This window comes from Fundulus heteroclitus, chromosome 19, assembly GCF_011125445.2.
Source record: "Fundulus heteroclitus isolate FHET01 chromosome 19, MU-UCD_Fhet_4.1, whole genome shotgun sequence".
Classification (NCBI taxonomy): Eukaryota; Metazoa; Chordata; class Actinopteri; order Cyprinodontiformes; family Fundulidae; genus Fundulus; species Fundulus heteroclitus.
In genome coordinates, this window is record NC_046379.1 from 31,790,630 (window position 1) to 31,812,863 (window position 22,234).

The 22,234-nt window shown below is 39.0% G+C and overlaps 1 protein-coding gene across 5 annotated transcripts in view; it reads right to left on the minus strand.

Annotated features, from left to right (window-relative positions):
- hectd1 (HECT domain containing 1) overlaps window positions 1-5,502 on the minus strand; it is a 50,764-nt gene extending 45,262 nt beyond the window's left edge. For all 5 annotated transcript variants that reach the window (XM_036150652.1, XM_036150654.1, XM_036150655.1 and 2 more), the window contains exon 1: window positions 5,248-5,502. The gene's annotated coding sequence lies outside the window, so the exon portion shown is untranslated. The remainder of the gene's footprint in view (window positions 1-5,247) is intronic.
- Between the last annotated feature and the right edge of the window lie 16,732 nt (window positions 5,503-22,234).

Sequence of the window (22,234 nt, forward strand, 5' to 3'; positions counted from 1 at the left end):
GGAACTCCAAAAATATGTATATTTTTTATAATAGTGGCAGTGCTTCCTTTCTTGAGTCTGACGTGCTTCAGTTCCTCATCAGCTTCCATTAAAACATGTTCTCCTTGGTTTGAAGATTGGCAAAAGAAAAATGTGTTTTCCAAGTATAAAGCAGTGATCGTATGTGATTGATGGAGTCAGGAAGGTGGATTATGTTTCCAACAGACAGCCTTTTGGTGATTTGCGACAATCAAAGCAAATGGTATTTTTGTAGGACATCTGAAAACGACCATAGAGCCGTTTACTGCATCGAGCATTAATGATTATAACACAGTAAACAGATGTGATCATATTAACATTTTTATCAGGCAAACGTTCTCAGTATATTGAAGTGATAGGGGCCCCACGTGAAATACACAAATGCGTCCTTTTTCAGTTGTAACAACAGAAAAAGGACACATTTATACTGTTGGATCCCGCACTCGCGGCACAAGCAATACAAATTATGTCTGGGATAACTAGCTGGTCATTTCTAAGCTTTTCTCTTTAATGCTCGCCCCATCAGAACAGACTCCACCCATGTCTTCACGGTCAGCAGACGCTCGGTGCTCCCGACTACGCGGGAGTTTTTAGTCCAGCCATCCTCAGCAACTGGGTCTGTTAACAAAACCCTGAAATATTTACGTAGGCAGGTAAAAATCATGTCACGGCTCCGAGCGCTCTCTCTCCTGGCGGGAATGGGAATTTACTTGTGTGCAAAGACAGGTGACTGAGCTGTTTTGTTGGCGGGCGGGGCGCCCCCTTGTTGAATGGTAGGGGAAACACTGCAGTGTAGTGCATTCAATTAACTCAAAGGTCAGGAATAAGAATAAACAAATGCTTTCATTAACATAAGCGGGGATGTCTGAAGTAAACAGTCATACTACGAGAGGTAACTACAGCCGCTAAGAAGCACGAGGATCACAACAAAGCAGTGTTCCCTTCTGCCTTCAAGTAACCCAAGTTTCTTCCATTTAGCTGACTGGTTCTGCTCCTCGTGCCCCCTAGCTGCCGTAGATAATCCTCCCAGCATGAATGTTTACTCCAGTGTTTCCTTTTCGCTCTCCTTTGCTCAGTTGTCACTTCTTGTATTTAGAAATAAGTCTGAATATTCATGCCGCTCTAATGACGGTAGGGCTGGAAGACATGGCCTAAAAATAAAATCTCTGATTTTTTCACAATATACCGGTATACGATTTTTGTTGACCATTCAAATAAACTTTGTTTTCATTTGACAAAACAAATTACCAAACTAAGATGAATTTCCCTATTGGGCTTGAAGTGCAAACCTTAAAATAAGGCAAAATAAATAAAGGTTCTGCTTGAACAAAGATGAGCGTCCATATTGTGATTAATAGTGCAATAACTTGCCTTTCACAAAACTCACACCGCAGCTGCCTGTGAGACAGCACTGATGGAATAGTGAGACCCCACACAACTAGCAGTTGTCCTGAGACAGTAATGGCAGACAGATTGCTGCTTTCAACTGAAGTTGCTAAATTGCTATAAAAAAAAAAAACAACAACACACACAGAAAAGGTCTGAAAAGTCCCCAAATATGAGTCAGGCAACACTGGACTGTCGTCTCTAGTGTTCCTTCTCTACTGAGACCAGAGCAGCGCAGTAGCCACCAGCTGCTTCATTCCCTAACAGCTTCACAGCGAGGCTGACAGGAGCCGCAGGAGTTGGTTTTCCAACAGTAAATTTTAACATTTCATGATATTTAAATTCATTTTAAACACATAACTATTAGAATAAGTGAACAAATATCCAGCAGCTATGCTATAGCATATGCTTTCAATTGTTTTAACATTTTTTAATTGATTCTGAAGGTGTAGCAGCTTTTATTTTGACTTTTTGGTGCGCCACGACATGTAGCGGAAACTCTAGGTAAAAAAAAAAGTTTCCTCTTTAGAGTATTTCCACAATACATTTTCCTAAATATATATAGAGATAGATAGATAGTTGTTTTTTAGCATTGGCAAAAAAAAAAAAAATCTCGATTTTTCCAAACAAATTAAATCTTCATAAATTGCAAATTCTAATTCATGGATAAAATCGATTTATTGCCCAGCCCTAAGCACCACTGACCCCAACAGTCTCCAAGTAGTTGGCTAGCATGTTGTTTTTTGTGCTGTTTTGATTGGTTGAATTGTATGATTGACAAATCGAGATAGGAACAGCAGAAAATTGGACAGGTTCAGAAAGGAAAAAGGCCTGTACAGAGATTAGTTCCAACCACATGCGAGTCCAGCTCCACAGCGTAGACAGGGACTAATGTTTAAAGGAGAAGTCCGGTCAAAATCAGAATTCAACCTGCTGAATGTACTTTAAATCTAAAATTATTACATATTTTTCAATAAATGATAAGTTTTTTTAATTAAGAGTAATTTTCATTTGAATGTCCCTTAGTGTAGGCATCCATCTTGGAGAAGAACAGTACTGCCACCTCCTAGTTTGTGACGTCAGGTCGCTGGATCGACTGTAGAGCAAGTCCCAATGCCCTATCTGTCCCCTTGTAAATAAATACCTGTTTTCATGCCAAAATACTGTTTTTTGCCTCTTAAACAAAGATTGAGATGGTATTAAGCATTTAAATTTAAAAAGTAATACTAATTTTACATTTAGGAGACATAAAAAGACAACAAATAAGCATTAAAGTACGGTTTATGGGTTGGGTTCTGCAATGTTATCAGCGAGTAAAAACTCATCTCATCTAAAACTCATCTTTAGAACCAATCTCTGCTCAAAATGGTGATCTGCAAAATCTACTTTCAGCAGTTATTGCAGCCGTAAACTGCAGAAAACATGGGCAGATCAGCTCTTCCTGCCTTTACTCTGCTGCTGTCAGGATGAGCCGCAGTGCGCTATGAGGCGGAGGGATATTTCAGCGTCATTTAGTCTAGAGCCCAAACAATCGACTTCACTTTCAAAAACAAGCCCAAAAAAAACTGCAACCCGCAACTCATGAAACTTACATGCGACTTTAGAAACAAGAAGACCAAAGTCGCATAAAATAAGTGAGCTTCGCAACAGTGAGCATTCTTTCTAAGTGTGTCGTATCCCTCCGCCGCTCTGGTCGAGTAAACAAATGTCCCTGGAAATTCTACATTATAAAAAAAGAAAAAAACCTACAGAAAATCCTCGCTCTCATATCATCTTAAAAACATTCTTCTTGGAAATGTTGGCTACAGACGACGTGTTTTCACAAGTTCGATGCCAAATCCTCCCTCTTCAATTTGGCAATCCAACGACGAACCAGTGGTGGATCATGAATTGGAAAGGTGAAAAAACTAATGTTTTTTCACCTTTTACTCGATGTATTAGAACATCCAACTGCCATGCACATGAGCATTGTTGCTTCAGCAATAGCTCTCACGAATTTCAATGGTGAAGTCCTCTGGAAATCTGAAATAATTGTTGTTGATCGCAGCCGTGTAGAACAGTTCTTATTGAATTAGCTTGTGAAGCGCAGCATACGTCACAGGATGTGATGTCAGGCGGCCATTATTGCCCAAATATGACTAATAATGGCCGCCCCCCTACACAGTGATCGAGACGACAATTTATGCTTTTATTTTCTTATTGATTAACGCTAAATTCATTAAATCACCACAAACGTATTAGTTTTAGTTATAGCTAATGATCCCCTGATTTTCCCTCGTTGACCGGACTTCTCCTTTAAAACAGTGGTCTCACACTTCAGTCCCCAACGGCTGCTTTTCTGCAACTTTTAGATGTCTTCCTGCTACAGCACATCTGACTCCGATATGAGCTTGATGCATGCCAGTGAGGTATTTTACCCATTTGAGTCAGGCATGTAGGGCTAAAGGTGCAGGACACCAGTCCTCTAGGATTTAAAATTTAAATGTAAAATCACCTGGTTTAGTGAACAGGACGAAGGAAAACTAGGCAGGCCTTTTACTTTCTGGGGCCGGATTTACCCATTTGTGAAGCGTGGCAGAACCAGGCTTTGTGTGTTTGTACTTCATGACTTCACATGTGGGAAAAAGCAGATGGGAAGTCCTCTGCTCCTCCTGAGCCTTTTTCTGCTGGACATTGTCTCCAGATTAAAGCAAGCGTTTCCTCACCACCGTCTTCCTGTGCTTGCTCAGGATTGCATCAAGCGATGATTCAATCTAATCTGCTGGTTTCTTTACTACCAGACATTTCAATATCTGCAGCAGTCTATCACTGTATACGGTTATTTCAGTTTTAACTGGACCTGAATCTCAGTCTATCAGACTGAACTAAACTGGATGGTACATAATCACTTGGAGACGAAAGTGACCCATTCTGTCCCGTAATGTAGCTTGATGAGTTTTGATGTAAACTGCCATGAAAAATAAACTGAGCTGAGCAGAGAGCTGTGATGCTTTGGATCCTGTACCATTAAAAGCGATCATCTAGATGAATAGAAGGACAGAGGCTTATTTTAGAAGTCATTTTAAAGTAGACTAAAGCCAGATCTTTCCCCATAGTTTCCATACAGCATGGTCTCGCCAACTGGTTGGTTCTGATCAAATGACCCCACTTCTCTGTTGGCTCTATGAAACGCAGCCACTTCGAAGGCTATTAGTAATAAGCCAGAGAAACTAAAGTTATACGCCACCCCAGCGCAAAACTTTACTAAGCAATTCCATCTAGGATGTCGAGAAGTGACTTCTAACTTATAAAAGGGTTATTAAGACGAGCACAGGCACTGTATGCGGATTTTAACAGGGAGGCGCAGCCATGTTTGACAAAGCTAACGGAGCATAATTACCATGATTATTTCTTAGGACGTATAAAAAAAAGTTCTAAAGCGAATCGCCACCCGTTAGCTTTACACAAAACGTCCTTGTTAACTGAACCAATTTGTCACATTGTGGAAACAAACAGACCCTCGAAAGAAATGCCGCAAACATGTATGTATTACAACCCCCAGAGCTTCAAGTACTGTTGCTTGTTAGCCACGGTTATCCTGTTAGCATTCAGTAGCAGAACGCTGCTAATTTGGACCACAGTGTGTTGATTACGGCTTTTAGTGTTACAGCTGTTCAAAGTGAATCCAGGCCAATCTGTGTCACACAAAGACAAACGCCTCTGTTGGGTTATGGTCATTAAATTAAGTCACTGCCTTCCCTTTAAATAGGATAGTGGAAGCAGCGGCCTAACATTCCAGTTACAAACCGCGGGTCTCGAGTTCCAGGAAAGCCCAGAGGCCGCAGCGCAGCAGCGAGCACTCACCATAAGCGACACAGGCCCGGGCTCCCCCACGGCTTCGGGCGAAAATTTCCTTCGTTAAAAGAAGCGACACACAGCTGTGTGAACACCAATCTTTCACACGCAGATAGCGATGTTCAGACCCGTTATAATCACTGATGTTAGGGGTGAAATCAAGGAGCTGCCATTTCTCCTCCGCGGGTCAGCAAAACAGGGTCGGCAGGCAGCTACAGCGCTTCGCTGACCCGACTGAACGCGACACAGCCGAGCCGAGTTAAGTCTGTGGCGTTCAGGTTCACAGAAGAGCTCGGAAACAAAACCATTCTCTAATTTCGCCTATCGGAAAACTACTGACGCGATTACCTTCACCATTGTATGTTAAAATAGATTAATGTAGATTAGTGATCCATGCATTGGGGTGACAAATTGTATTTATTTTATTTTAAGAAGATTTCACATTAAACATAAACCCCGGAAAAAAAAGAAAGAAAAAAAAAACGTTTATTTGACAAGCATACCAAAATATAAAATAAAGAACGAACATTTGTTTATTTGAGGTAAAAAAAACCAAACAAACAGAGCAACAGTTTTTTTTTTTTAAATTCAAGAACCTAACATAATTTGTTCAGACCACTTCACTTCCATCTGCTTCCCTCATGACTTCACTTAAATGTTAAATGTAAAATGTTAAATGTTAGGATGATTCACTTTAGACAGCCTCACGTGCAAAAAAAACAAGCTTTTTAAATGCGTATTTTCCAAATCAATCAACAATTTTAGATATTGATTTAATATTTATTTTATTGTTCATCTTAATTTGTTTTCAGAATCAGAATGAGCTTTATTTGCTTTATTTGAGAAGAAACTGTTTTAAATGAGTAGTTTTAAATTCTTGCTGGTACTATTAGTAACCCCCACCCCTTCCTCTGACGAATATCCAGTGTGGGACGTTCCAGTGTAAAGCTGTGATATTCTGTGAAAAGTGGATACAAGCTTGTTTATTTAACATTCAGTGTGGTTCACTAAAGCTGCAAATATTTGCGCTCATTGTTTCTCATTAATTTGCATGTGCCAAAGGTGGAACTCAAATTAGCACTGCCCACAAATGGCAGGTGTAATCACTATGAAAAAGATACGAGGCAAGAGGAATGATAAAATTCCTTCTCTATTCATGTAAACGTCTTTAAATTCAAAGAAGAACAAAATATTAATCAGACACAAACACGGCGGAGGGACTGCTGTATCAGTCCAATAAACCATGGCAGCCTGTCAAAGTCATCATCTATCAGACGGCCAGGACACACCAATCAGTTTTTTTTTATGAGAATGGAGTACTGCTCTTTTATTACTGTGAATGCAGTAGGCATTCACAGTTATTACTGTGAATGCAGTAGGCATTCACAGTTCTTGAGATCCTGTTTCTCTTTATCAAGTGAGAATGCTATACAGCATTCTCACTTATTGTTTTCCTGTTTTTCTTTACTTTTTATTATTATTCCGTACGTTTTTCGACGCCTAACTCGTTCCGCATTTTTCAACCGATTTCAACCATTCTGGTATCAAAACGTTCAGCTCCTTCAGGACATTACTGCTATGACTTTTGGTAATTATAACTTTTATAATATTTAAAATATTCAACTTTTTGTGAGTTTTTTGCTCTCATTCAAATGAATGGAGAATCCTTCAAATTCTTCAAATATTTCAGCTTTTTGACAGCTTACTGCTTCAGCCTACTTTCAGCTAGAAACGCCATTCAACTTTTAAAATGTAGTGATATCTTTCAGCTATTATGGTATAGTTCAGCTTTTTCATATCTTTTACCATTTTCATATAGTACCTCCTTAAAATAATTTTGGCTTTTCAAGAAATTCAGCAAATAACATGCGTTGCTATGGTTGTCAAGGAGCCTCTGTTAGAGTGCGCACTCTAGAAATTCAACAAATTCTTCTTCTCCGAACAACTTCTTCTCACTCGCTCAATTTTCAACCTATCCACATAAATTATACATCAAAACGTAGGAATTTTTGTCTGGATTCGGAAAATGTAACCATCATTGGTGTGGGATTTATAGATTTTTCGCAAATCACCTCAGAGCGACACTAACCCGAAACCTTCCCCATTCATTTCCTATGGAGCGGTTTTCAAAAACGACACCTGGAAATCCAAAACATCACATGTATTTACATCGTCACTACTCCTAAACCGTTTCATGTACAGGCACGAGACTTTCACACATTCATGTCCAGACCCTTCTGGCGCTCACAAAAGAGAAATTTTGTCGATAAATGTTACGGTTTTGCCGCAGGAACAATTTGTTCGGGAGTAGCGTTTTGGGAAAATGCTAAAACAGGGTCAGACTTCAATCTCCCCAAATGAGGCACTTTTCTACATCGTCGCTACTCCTAAACTGTTTTATGTACAGGCATGATACTTTCACACATGAATGTACCGACCCTTCTGGCACTCATAAAAAAGGAATTTTGTGGATAACTGTTACGGTTTTTCCGCAGGAACAATTTGTTCGGGAGTAGCGAATGTGCAAAATCCTTAAAACGCTTTGGAGCTTCATTCTTCCACATCATCCACTTTTTACATCGTCGCTGTGCCTACACCGATTTTTGTACAAACCTAAAAATGAACTCCATAGTCCTCAAAAGCCTGCTGATACTCAGAGTGAAAGAATTATTTTGATATCTCTTATACTTTTTCAGCTACAGCGATTTGTTCGGGACCGTTTGTAGAGGATTTCTCAAATTTCATAAAAATCCTCTTTATATCATAATTTTTTACACCTAAATTAAAATATTTCTAGCAAAAACCGATAGTTTTTCTTGTTCTCCTATCCGTTAGGAACTAAACGCTGAAAAAATTATGTCTCTACCATTTACGGAACAGGAGATATGGAGCGTTGTTTGAGGCAAAGTATTCCATTCTATTTCAATGAGGCAGAGTCTGACAAAGTCTCTGCACTTCGGGAGACTGGCCGCTGCAGCTGTGTCAGTGAGTTTCCATGACGACGGAACTCTGAGGGCCAGAGGGAGAATCTCCATTGAGATACAATGGCAACTTTCGACGCCCGCTGCAGCGGCTATGATTAATTTAGCAATCTGAAATTCGCACAGTCACTTCCTCTTGACATTTTAAAATTTTCAAGTGACTTTCAGTGATATGTCACTTTTCTCTCCCATTTTGGATTTCACATGCTTTTCTATTGGGCCTTTGCTTCCAACAGGACCTGGCATGATGCCCAGACACGACCCAATTGGCCAATACAGCACCACCCACATGTGGGAAATGGCGCTACTGACCATTTTGGTCAAATGTTGAGTTCTTGGCCCAGATGTGGTGAGGCTGAGTTTCTAAAGGAGGCCAATCTGTCCCATGAACTTTGGTCACGTTTGGTGACATTAAGTATTGGCACCCCTTTTTGAGGCACTTCCCAGTACAGGATTTGGACCAAACTGACAGAGTACAATCACCCGGTGATACTGAACACAACCATGCTAGCGGCTAACAGTTAGCATGTTGCTAACCAGAAGTAGCTTTAGAAAGGTCCTAGCAACTTCTGCTTAGCCGGGGTTGTTCTGCCTTTACAGACAAATAGAGGGCTACAGCTGTGAGGGAGTCTCCATGACAACCCTTTTAGCCAGAGGCTTCTAGGAGGTCCATTGACTTAACATGGCACCTTTCGAAGGCTACTGCGGGTGCTGTGAAGACCGTAGGAAGCTGAAATTCGCAGTGTTACTTCCCGTTAGTATTTTTGACGGTACAACAAGGCAGGCGCCTTGCTAAATTTCTTCAGAATTTTTTTAGTTGTTCTTAATCTTCAAATTCTTCAATTTTTTTAAATTTTCAAATTATTCAAATTCCTTCAAATTTGTTCAAATTCTCCAAATATCTTCAAAATTTTTAAATTCTTCAAATTTGTCAAATTCTTCAAATTTTTCAAATTCCTTCAAATTTTTTGAAAATTTTCAAATATTTCAAATTTCTTCAAATTTTTCAAATTCCTTGAAATTTTTCAAACTTCAAATTCCTTCAAATTCTTCTATTTCAATTCTTCAAACTTTTTCAAATTCTTCAAATCTGATCAATGTTTTCTGCATCTTCTGCTCAATCATTCTGCAGATTAGCATTCTCACTGCTGTTTCGCAGGAACAGCCTTTTCTAGTCAAGTGAGAATGCTATACAGCATTCTCACTTATTGTTTTCCTGTTTTTCTTTATTTTTATTATTATCAAGTGAGAATGCTATACAGCATTCTCACTTATTGTTTTCCTGTTTTTCTTTATTTTTATTATTATTATTATTATTATTATTATTATTCCGTACGTTTTCTGACTTCTAACTACTTCTGCATTTTTCAACCGATTTCAACCATTCTGGTATCAAAACGTTCAGCTCCTTCAGGACATTACTGCTAAGACTTTTGGTAATTATAACTTTTATAATATTTAAAATATTCAACTTTTTGTAACTTTTTTGCTCTCATTCAAATGAATGGAGAATCCTTCAAATTCTTCAAATATTTCAGCTTTTTGACAGCTTACTGCTTCAGCCTACTTTCAGCTAGAAACGCCATTCAACTTTTAAAATGTAGTGATATCTTTCAGCTATTATGGTATAGTTCAGCTTTTTCATATCTTTTACCATTTTCATATAGTACCTCCTTAAAATAATTTTGGCTTTTCAAGAAATTCAGCAAATAACATGCGTTGCTATGGTTGTCAAGGAGCCTCTGTTAGAGTGCGCACTCTAGAAATTCAACAAATTCTTCTTCTCCGAACAACTTCTTCTCACTCGCTCAATTTTCAACCTATCCGCATAAATTATACATCAAAACGTAGGAATTTTTGTCTGGATTCGGAAAATGTAACCATCATTGGTGTGGGATTTATAGATTTTTCGCAAATCACCTCAGAGCGACACTAACCCGAAACCTTCCCCATTCATTTCCTATGGAGCGGTTTTCAAAAATGACACCTGGAAATCCAAAACATCACATGTATTTACATCGTCACTACTCCTAAACCGTTTCATGTACAGGCACGAGACTTTCACACATTCATGTCCAGACCCTTCTAGCGCTCACAAAAGAGAAATTTTGTCGATAAATGTTACGGTTTTGCCGCAGGAACAATTTGTTCGGGAGTAGCGTTTTGGGAAAATGCTAAAACAGGATCAGACTTCAATCTCCCCAAATGAGGCACTTTTCTACATCGTCACTACTCCTAAACCGTTTTATGTACAGGCATGAGACTTTCACACATGAATGTCCCGACCCTTCTGGCACTCATAAAAAAGGAATTTTGTGGATAACTGTTACGTTTTTTCCGCAGGAACAATTTGTTCGGGAGTAGCGAATGTGCAAAATCCTTAAAACGCTTTGGAGCTTCATTCTTCCACATCATCCACTTTTTACATCGTCGCTGTGCCTACACCGATTTTTGTACAAACCTAAAAATGAACTCCATAGTCCTCAAAAGCCTGCTGATACTCAGAGTGAAAGAATTATTTTGATATCTCTTATACTTTTTCAGCTACAGCGATTTGTTCGGGACCGTTTGTAGAGGATTTCTCAAATTTCATAAAAATCCGCTTTATATCATAATTTTTTACGCCTAAATTAAAATATTTCTAGCAAAAACCGATAGTTTTTCTTGTTCTCCTATCCGTTATGAACTAAACGCTGAAAAAATTATGTCTCTACCATTTACAGAACAGGAGATATGGAGCGTTGTTTGAGGCAAAGTTCTCCATTCTATTTCAATGAGGCAGAGTCTGACAAAGTCTCTGCACTTCGGGAGACTGGCCGCTGCAGCTGTGTCAGTGAGTTTCCATGACGACGGAACTCTGAGGGCCAGAGGGAGAATCTCCATTCGGATAGAATAGCAACTTTCAACATCCACTGCAGTGGCTGTGATTAATGTAGGAGCCTGAAATTCGCACAGTCACTTCCTCTTAACATTTTAAAATTTTCAAGTGACTTTCAGCCATGTGTCAGTTTTCTGTCCCATTTTGGATGTCACATGCTTTCCTATTGGGCCTTTGCTTCCAACAGGACCTGGCATGATGCCCAGACACGACCCAATTGGCCAATACAGCACCCCCCACCTGTGGTAAATGGCGCTACTGACCATTTTGGTCAAATGTTGAGTTCTTGGCCCAGATGTGGTGAGGCTGAGTTGCTAAAGGAGGCCAATCTGACCCATGAACTTTGGTCACGTTTGGTGACATTAAGTATTGGCACCCCTTTTTGAGGCACTTCCCAGTACAGGATTTGGACCAAACTGACAGAGTACAATCACCCGGTGATACTGAACACAACCATGCTAGCGGCTAACGGTTAGCATGTTGCTAACCAGAAGTAGCTTTAGAAAGGTCCTACCAACTTCTGCTTAGCCGGGGTTGTTCTGCCTTTACAGACAAATAGAGGGCTACAGCTGTGAGGGAGTCTCCATGACAACCCTTTTAGCCAGAGGCTTCTAGGAGGTCCATTGACTTAACATGGCACCTTTCGAAGGGCACTGTGGGTGCTGTGAAGACCGTAGGAAGCTGAAATTCGCAGTGTTACTCCCCATTAGTATTTTTAACGGTACCACGAGGCAGGCGCCTTGCTAAATTTCTTCAGAATTTTTTTAGTTGTTCTTAATCTTCAAATTCTTCAATTTTTTTTAAATTTTTCAAATTTTTCAAATTCCTTCAAATTTGTTCAAATTCTCTAAATTTCTTCTAAATTTTTTAAATTCTACAAGTTTGTCAAATTCTTCAAATTTTTCAAATTCCTTCAAATTTTTTGAAAATTTTCAAATATTTCAAATTTCTTCAAATTCTTCAAATTTTTCAAATTCCTTCAAACTTTTTCAAATTCTCCAAATTTTTTCAAATGTTTCAAATTCTTCAAATTTTTCAAATTCTTCAAATTTCTTCAAATTTTTCAAACTTCAAAATCCTTCAAATTCTTCTATTTCTTTCAATTCTTCAAACTTTTTCAAATTCTTCAAATCTGATTTCAATGTTTTCTGCATCTTCTGCTCAATCATTCTGCAGATTAGCATTCTCACTGCTGTTTCGCAGGAACAGCCTTTTCTAGTTATTATTATTATTATTCCGTACGTTTTCTGACTTCTAACTAGTTCCGCATTTTTCAACCGATTTCAACCATTCTGGTATCAAAACGTTCAGCTCCTTCAGGACATTACTGCTAAGACTTTTGGTAATTATAACTTTTATAATATTTAAAATATTCAACTTTTTGTAACTTTTTTGCTCTCATTCAAATGAATGGAGAATCCTTCAAATTCTTCAAATATTTCAGCTTTTTGACAGCTTACTGCTTCAGCCTACTTTCAGCTAGAAACGCCATTCAACTTTTAAAATGTAGTGATATCTTTCAGCTATTATGGTATAGTTCAGCTTTTTCATATCTTTTACCATTTTCATATAGTACCTCCTTAAAATAATTTTGGCTTTTCAAGAAATTCAGCAAATAACATGCGTTGCTATGGTTGTCAAGGAGCCTCTGTTAGAGTGCGCACTCTAGAAATTCAACAAATTCTTCTTCTCTGAACAACTTCTTCTCACTCGCTCAATTTTCAACCTATCCACATAAATTATACATCAAAACGTAGGAATTTTTGTCTGGATTCGGAAAATGTAACCATCATTGGTGTGGGATTTATAGATTTTTCGCAAATCACCTCAGAGCGACACTAACCCGAAACCTTCCCCATTCATTTCCTATGGAGCGGTTTTCAAAAATGACACCTGGAAATCCAAAACATCACATGTATTTACATCGTCACTACTCCTAAACCGTTTCATGTAGAGGCATGAGACTTTCACACATTCATGCCCCGACCCTTCTGGCGCTCACAAAAGAGAAATTTTGTTGATAAATGTTACGGTTTTGCCGCAGGAACAATTTGTTCGAGAGTAGCGTTTTGGGAAAATGCTAAAACAGGATCAGACTTCAATCTCCCCAAATGAGGCACTTTTCTACATCGTCGCTACTCCTAAACCGTTTTATGTACAGGCATGAGATTTTCACACATGAATGTCCCGACTCTTCTGGCACTCATAAAAAAAGAATTTTGTTGATAGCTGTTACGGTTTTGCCACAGGAACAATTTGTTCGGGAGTAGCGAATGTGCAAAATCCTTAAAACGCTTCGGAAGTTCAATCTTCCACATCATCCACTTTTTTACATCGTCGCTGTGCCTACACCGATTTTTGTAAAAACATAAAAATGAGCTCCATAGTCCTCAAAAGCCTGCTGATACTCAGAGTGAAAGAATTATTTTGATATCTCTTATACTTTTTCAGCTACAGCGATTTGTTCGGGACCGTTTGTAGAGGATTTCTCAAATTTCATAAAAATCCTCTTTATATCATAATTTTTTACGCCTAAATTAAAATATTTCTAGCAAAAAACGATAGTTTTTCTTGTTCTCCTATCCGTTATGAACTAAACGCTGAAAAAATTATGTCTCTACCATTTACAGAACAGGAGATATGGAGCGTTGTTTGAGGCAAAGTTCTCCATTCTATTTCAATGAGGCAGAGTCTGACAAAGTCTCTGCACTTCGGGAGACTGGCCCGCTGCAGCTGTGTCAGTGAGTTTCCATGACGACGGAACTCTGAGGGCCAGAGGGACAGGCTCCATTGAGATACAATGGCAACTTTCGACGCCCGCTGCAGCGGCTATGATTAATGTAGCAATCTGAAATTCGCACAGTCACTTCCTCTTGACATTTTAAAATTTTCAAGTGACTTTCAGCGATATGTCACTTTTCTGACCCATTTTGGATTTCACATGCTTTTCTATTGGGCCTTTGCTTCCAACAGGACCTGGCATGATGCCCAGACACGACCCAATTGGCCAATAAAGCAACACCCACCTGTGGGAAATGGCGCTACTGACCATTTTGGTCAAATGTTGAGTTCTGGGCTTAGATGTGGTGAGGCTGAGTTGTTAAAGGAGGCCAATCTGACCCATGAACTTTGGTCACGTTTGGTGACATTAAGTATTGGCACCCCTTTTTGAGGCACTTCCCAGTACAAGATTTGGACCAAACTGACAGAGTACAATCACCCGGTGATACTGAACACAACCATGCTAGCGGCTAACGGTTAGCATGTTGCTAACCAGAAGTAGCTTTAGAAAGGTCCTACCAACTTCTGCTTAGCCGGGGTTGTTCTGCCTTTACAGACAAATAGAGGGCTACAGCTGTGAGGGAGTCTCCATGACAACCCTTTTAGCCAGAGGCTTCTAGGAGGTCCATTGACTTAACATGGCACCTTTCGAAGGCTACTGCGGGTGCTGTGAAGACCGTAGGAAGCTGAAATTCGCAGTGTTACTTCCCGTTAGTATTTTTGATGGTACAACGAGGCAGGCGCCTTGCTAAATTTCTTCAGAATTTTTTTAATTGTTCTTGATCTTCAAATTCTTCAATTTTTTTAAATTTTTCAAATTTTTCAAATTCCTTCAAATTCTCCAAAATTCTTCAAAATTTTTAAATTCTTCAAATTTGTCAAATTTTTCAAATTCCTTCAAATTTTTTGAAATTTTTCAAATTCTTCAAATTTTTCAAACTCTTCAAATTCCATTGCTTTCAATTCTTCAAACTTTTTCAAATTCTTCAAATCCCTTCAAATTTTTAAATTTTTTCAAATTCTTCAAATCTGATTTCAATGTTTTCTGCATCTTCTGCTCAATCATTCTGCAGATTAGCATTCTCACTGCTGTTTCGCAGGAACAGCCTTTTCTAGTTTTTATTATTATTATTATTATTATTATTCCGTACGTTTTCTGACTTCTAACTAGTTCCGCATTTTTCAACCGATTTCAACCATTCTGGTATCAAAACGTTCAGCTCCTTCAGGACATTACTGCTAAGACTTTTGGTAATTATAACTTTTATAATATTTAAAATATTCAACTTTTTGTAACTTTTTTGCTCTCATTCAAATGAATGGAGAATCCTTCAAATTCTTCAAATATTTCAGCTTTTTGACAGCTTACTGCTTCAGCCTACTTTCAGCTAGAAACGCCATTCAACTTTTAAAATGTAGTGATATCTTTCAGCTATTATGGTATAGTTCAGCTTTTTCATATCTTTTACCATTTTCATATAGTACCTCCTTAAAATAATTTTGGCTTTTCAAGAAATTCAGCAAATAACATGCGTTGCTATGGTTGTCAAGGAGCCTCTGTTAGAGTGCGCACTCTAGAAATTCAACAAATTCTTCTTCTCCGAACAACTTCTTCTCACTCGCTCAATTTTCAACCTATCCACATAAATTATACATCAAAACGTAGGAATTTTTGTCTGGATTCGGAAAATGTAACCATCATTGGTGTGGGATTTATAGATTTTTCGCAAATCACCTCAGAGCGACACTAACCCGAAACCTTCCCCATTCATTTCCTATGGAGCGGTTTTCAAAAATGACATCTGGAAATCCAAAACATCACATGTATTTACATCGTCACTACTCCTAAACCGTTTCATGTACAGGCATGAGACTTTCACACATTCATGTCCCGACCCTTCTGGCGCTCACAAAAGAGAAATTTTGTTGATAAATGTTACGGTTTTGCCGCAGGAACAATTTGTTCGAGAGTAGCGTTTTGGGAAAATGCTAAAACAGGATCAGACTTCAATCTCCCCAAATGAGGAACTTTTCTACATCGTCGCTACTCCTAAACCGTTTTATGTACAGGCATGAGATTTTCACACATGAATGTCCCGACCCTTCTGGCACTCATAAAAAAAGAATTTTGTTGATAGCTGTTACGGTTTTGCCACAGGAACAATTTGTTCGGGAGTAGCGAATGTGCAAAATCCTTAAAACGCTTCGGAACTTCAATCTTCCACATCATCCACTTTTTTACATCGTCGCTGTGCCTACACCGATTTTTGTAAAAACATAAAAATGAGCTCCATAGTCCTCAAAAGCCTGCTGATACTCAGAGTGAAAGAATTATTTTGATATCTCTTATACTTTTTCAGCTACAGCGATTTGTTCGGGACCGTTTGTAGAGGATTTCTCAAATTTCATAAAAATCCTCTTTATATCATAATTTTTTACGCCTAAAATAAAATATTTCTAGCAAAAAACGATAGTTTTTCTTGTTCTCCTATCCGTTATGAACTAAACGCTGAAAAAATTATGTCTCTACCATTTACAGAACAGGAGATATGGAGCGTTGTTTGAGGCAAAGTTCTCCATTCTATTTCAATGAGGCAGAGTCTGACAAAGTCTCTGCACTTCGGGAGACTGGCCCGCTGCAGCTGTGTCAGTGAGTTTCCATGACGACGGAACTCTGAGGGCCAGAAGGACAGGCTCCATTGAGATACAATGGCAACTTTCGACGCCCGCTGCAGCGGCTATGATTAATGTAGCAATCTGAAATTCGCACAGTCACTTCCTCTTGACATTTTAAAATTTTCAAGTGACTTTCAGCGATATGTCACTTTTCTGACCCATTTTGGATTTCACATGCTTTTCTATTGGGCCTTTGCTTCCAACAGGACCTGGCATGATGCCCAGACACGACCCAATTGGCCAATAAAGTAACACCCACCTGTGGGAAATGGCGCTACTGACCATTTTGGTCAAATGTTGAGTTCTGGGCTTAGATGTGGTGAGGCTGAGTTGTTAAAGGAGGCCAATCTGACCCATGAACTTTGGTCACGTTTGGTGACATTAAGTATTGGCACCCCTTTTTGAGGCACTTCCCAGTACAGGATTTGGACCAAACTGACAGAGTACAATCACCCGGTGATACTGAACACAACCATGCTAGCGGCTAACGGTTAGCATGTTGCTAACCAGAAGTAGCTTTAGAAAGGTCCTACCAACTTCTGCTTAGCCGGGGTTGTTCTGCCTTGACAGACAAATAGAGGGCTACAGCTGTGAGGGAGTCTCCATGACAACCCTTTTAGCCAGAGGCTTCTAGGAGGTCCATTGACTTAACATGGCACCTTTCGAAGGCTACTGCGGGTGCTGTGAAGACCGTAGGAAGCTGAAATTCGCAGTGTTACTTCCCGTTAGTATTTTTGATGGTACAACGAGGCAGGCGCCTTGCTAAATTTCTTCAGAATTTTTTTAATTGTTCTTGATCTTCAAATTCTTCAATTTTTTTAAATTTTTCAAATTTTTCAAATTCCTTCAAATTCTCCAAAATTCTTCAAAATTTTTAAATTCTTCAAATTTGTCAAATTCTTCAAATTTTTCAAATTCCTTCAAATTTTTTGAAATTTTTCAAATTCTTCAAATTTTTCAAACTCTTCAAATTCCATTGCTTTCAATTCTTCAAACTTTTTCAAATTCTTCAAATCCCTTCAAATTTTTAAATTTTTTCAAATTCTTCAAATCTGATTTCAATGTTTTCTGCATCTTCTGCTCAATCATTCTGCAGATTAGCATTCTCACTGCTGTTTCGCAGGAACAGCCTTTTCTAGTTCTTTATTCTTCTTCTTCTTCTTAGTGTTTATTCTTCCTAATGCGTTTTTACTGTTTAAAGTTTGATTCGCTTCTCCTCCTACAATTTTTCTCCGATTTCAACCATTCAACTTTTAAACTATTCAGCTTCTTCTGGAATGGATGGCTATGTCTTTTTGTACTTTTAACTCTTCAACTTTTTAAAATATTCAGCTTTTTCTGCAAATTTTCAGCTTTTTTTCTCCCATAGGAAATGAATGTAATTCACTAAAATTCCGCTCATTTCAGCTGCTTTTTGACAGCTTACTGCTTCAGCCTACTTTCAGCTAGAAACGCCATTCAACTTTTAAAATGTAGTGATATCTTTCAGCTATTATGGTCTATTTCAGCTTTTTCATATCTTTTACCATTTTCATATAGTACCTCCTTAAAATAATTTTGGCTTTTCAAGAAATTCAGCAAATAACATGCGTTGCTATGGTCGTCAAGGAGGCAGTTATAGAGTGCGCACTCTAGAAATTCAACAAATTCTTCTTCTCCGAACAACTTCTTCTCACTCGCTCAATTTTCAACCTATCCACATGAATTATACATCAAAACGTAGGAATTTTTGTCTGGATTCAGGAAATGTTACCCTCATTGGTGTAGCATTTATAGATTTTTCGCAAATCACCTCAGAGCGACACAAACCCGAAACCTCCCCCATTCATTTCCTATGGAGCGGTTTTGAAAAATGACGTCTGAAAATCCAAAACATCACACGTTTTCGCATCGTCGCTACTCCTAAACCGTTTGATGTACAGGCATGAGACTTTCACATATGAATGTCCCAACCCTTCTGGCACTCACAAAAAAGGAATTTTGTGGATAACTGTTACGGTTTTTCCACAGGAACAATTTGTTCGGGAGTAGCGAATGTGCAAAATCCTGAAAATGCTTTAGAGCTGCATTGTTCCACATGATCCACTTTTTTACATCGTCGCTGTGCCTACACAGATTTTTGTACAAACATAAAAATGAGCAACATAGTCCTCAAAAGCCTGCTGATACTCACAGTGAAAGAATTAATTTGATATCTCTTATACTTTTTCAGCTAGAGCGATTTGTTCGGGACCGTTTTTACAGGATTTTGGAAATTTCTTAAAAATGTCCTTTAGATCATAATTTTTTACGCCTTTATTAAAATATTTCCAGCAAAAACCGATAGCAAGTCTTCTTCCCCTATCCGTTAAGAAAGAAACGCAGAAAAGATTACGTCTCTACCATTTACGGATCAGGAGATATGGAGCGTTGTGCGAGGCAAAGTTCTCCATTATAACCCAATGGGACATATTGTGAGCAAAGTCTCTGCACTTTGGTAGACTGGCCGCTGCAGGTGTGTGAGTGAGTTACCATGACGACGGAACTCTGAGGGCCAGAGGGAGAGGATCAATTGAGATACAATGGCAACTTTCGACGCTCACCGCAGTTGCTGTGATTAATGTAGGAATCTGAAATTCGCACAGTCACTTCCTCTTGACATTTTAAAATTTTCAAGTGACTTTCAGCTATGTGTCATTTTTCTATCCCATTTTGGATTTCACATGCTTTCCTATTGGGCCTTTGCTTCCAACAGGACCTGGCATGATGCCCAGACACGACCCAATTGGCCAATACAGCATCACCCACCTGTGGGAAATGGCGCTACTAACCATTTTGGTCAAATATTGAGTTCTGGGCCCAGATGTGGTGAGGCTGAGTTGCTAAAGGAGGCCAATCTGACCCATGAACTTTGGTGACGTTTGGCGACATTAAGTATTGGCACCCCTATTTGAGGCACTTCCCAGTACAGGATTTGGACCAAACTGACAGAGTACAATCACCCGGTGATCCTGAGCACAACCATGTTAGCGGCTAATGGTTAGCATGTTGCTAATTGGAAGTAGCTCTAGGAAGCTCGGACAAACCTCTGCTTTACAGAGTCTGTACCTCCTTTATACAGAATGCTCCACAATAAGTTTGGGCCTCGTCACGTAAAGCATCTCCAAGTTAGGAGCTGTCAAACATCCAATGCTTTTCAATGGCGGCGAAACCCCTTATACTCTCTAGAAATGCAGGCCCACATATGGCTACAGTATATTCAAGTTTGAAATCCTACTTATGCTTTGTTAAACGATTCAGTGTTTAGAATGAGTTAGGAAATGTTTGGTGCCTTTCCCTCGGTTTTTTCTTCTTCTAATCATTCAGCTATTGTTCTTTCATGTTCAAATTCTTCAACTCTTTCAAATTCTTCAACTTTTTCAACTTCTTCAACTTTTTCAACTTCTTCAATGCTTTTCAGCTATTTTTTCTCTTCTTCAAAGATCTTCTGCATCTTTTGCTTAATCATTCAGCTATCTGCATTCACAGTGCATTTTCGCAGGAAATGCAAATTTTTCTAGTCAAGTGAGAATGCTATACAGCATTCTCACTTATTGTTTTCCTGTTTTTCTTTACTTTTTATTATTATTCCGTACGTTTTTCGACGCCTTTCTCGTTCCGCATTTTTCAACCGATTTCAACCATTCTGGTATCAAAACGTTCAGCTCCTTCAGGACATTACTGCTATGATTTTTGGTAATTATAACTTTTATAATATTTAAAATATTCAACTTTTTGTAACTTTTTTGCTCTCATTCAAATGAATGGAGAATCCTTCAAATTCTTCAAATATTTCAGCTTTTTGACAGCTTACTGCTTCAGCCTACTTTCAGCTAGAAACGCCATTCAACTTTTAAAATGTAGTGATATCTTTCAGCTATTATGGTATAGTTCAGCTTTTTCATATCTTTTACCATTTTCATATAGTACCTCCTTAAAATAATTTTGGCTTTTCAAGAAATTCAGCAAATAACATGCGTTGCTATGGTTGTCAAGGAGCCTCTGTTAGAGTGCGCACTCTAGAAATTCAACAAATTCTTCTTCTCCGAACAACTTCTTCTCACTCGCTCAATTTTCAACCTATCCACATAAATTATACATCAAAACGTAGGAATTTTTGTCTGGATTCGGAAAATGTAACCATCATTGGTGTGGGATTTATAGATTTTTCGCAAATCACCTCAGAGCGACACTAACCCGAAACCTTCCCCATTCATTTCCTATGGAGCGGTTTTCAAAAATGACACCTGGAAATCCAAAACATCACATGTATTTATATCGTCACTACTCCTAAACCGTTTCATGTACATGCACGAGACTTTCACACCTTCATGTCCAGACCCTTCTGGCGCTCACAAAAGAGAAATTTTGTCGATAAATGTTACGGTTTTGCCGCAGGAACAATTTGTTCGGGAGTAGCGTTTTGGGAAAATGCTAAAAAGGGATCAGACTTCAATCTCCCCAAATGAGGCACTTTTCTACATCGTCGCTACTCCTAAACCGTTTTATGTACAGGCATGAGACTTTCACACATGAATGTCCCGACCCTTCTGGCACTCATAAAAAAGGAATTTTGTGGATAACTGTTACGGTTTTTCCGCAGGAACAATTTGTTCGGGAGTAGCGAATGTGCAAAATCCTTAAAACGCTTTGGAGCTTCATTCTTCCACATCAACCACTTTTTACATCGTCGCTGTGCCTACACCGATTTTTGTACAAACCTAAAAATGAACTTCATAGTCCTCAAAAGCCTGCTGATACTCAGAGTGAAAGAATTATTTTGATATCTCTTATACTTTTTCAGCTACAGCGATTTGTTCGGGACCGTTTGTAGAGGATTTCTCAAATTTCATAAAAATCCTCTTTATATCATAATTTTTTAGGCCTAAATTAAAATATTTCTAGCAAAAACCGATAGTTTTTCTTGTTCTCCTATCCGTTACGAACTAAACGCTGAAAAAATTATGTCTCTACCATTTACAGAACAAGAGATATGGAGCGTTGTTTGAGGGAAAGTTCTCCATTCTATTTCAATGAGGCAGAGTCTGACAAAGTCTCTGCACTTCAGGAGACTGGCCGCTGCAGCTGTGTCAGTGAGTTTCCATGACGACGGAACTCTGAGGGCCAGAGGGAGAATCTCCATTGAGATACAATGGCAACTTTCGACGCCCGCTGCAGCGGCTATGATTAATGTAGCAATCTGAAATTCGCACAGTCACTTCCTCTTGACATTTTAAAATTTTCAAGTGACTTTCAGCCATGTGTCAGTTTTCTGTCCCATTTTGGATGTCACATGCTTTCCTATTGGGCCTTTGCTTCCAACAGGACCTGGCATGATGCCCAGACACGACCCAATTGGCCAATACAGCACCCCCCACATGTGGGAAATGGAGCTACTGACCATTTTGGTCAAATGTTGAGTTCTTGGCCCAGATGTGGTGAGGCTGAGTTGCTAAAGGAGGCCAATCTGACCCATGAACTTTGGTCACGTTTGGTGACATTAAGTATTGGCACCCCTTTTTGAGGCACTTCCCAGTACAGGATTTGGACCAAACTGACAGAGTACAATCACCCGGTGATACTGAACACAACCATGCTAGCGGCTAACGGTTAGCATGTTGCTAACCAGAAGTAGCTTTAGAAAGGTCCTACCAACTTCTGC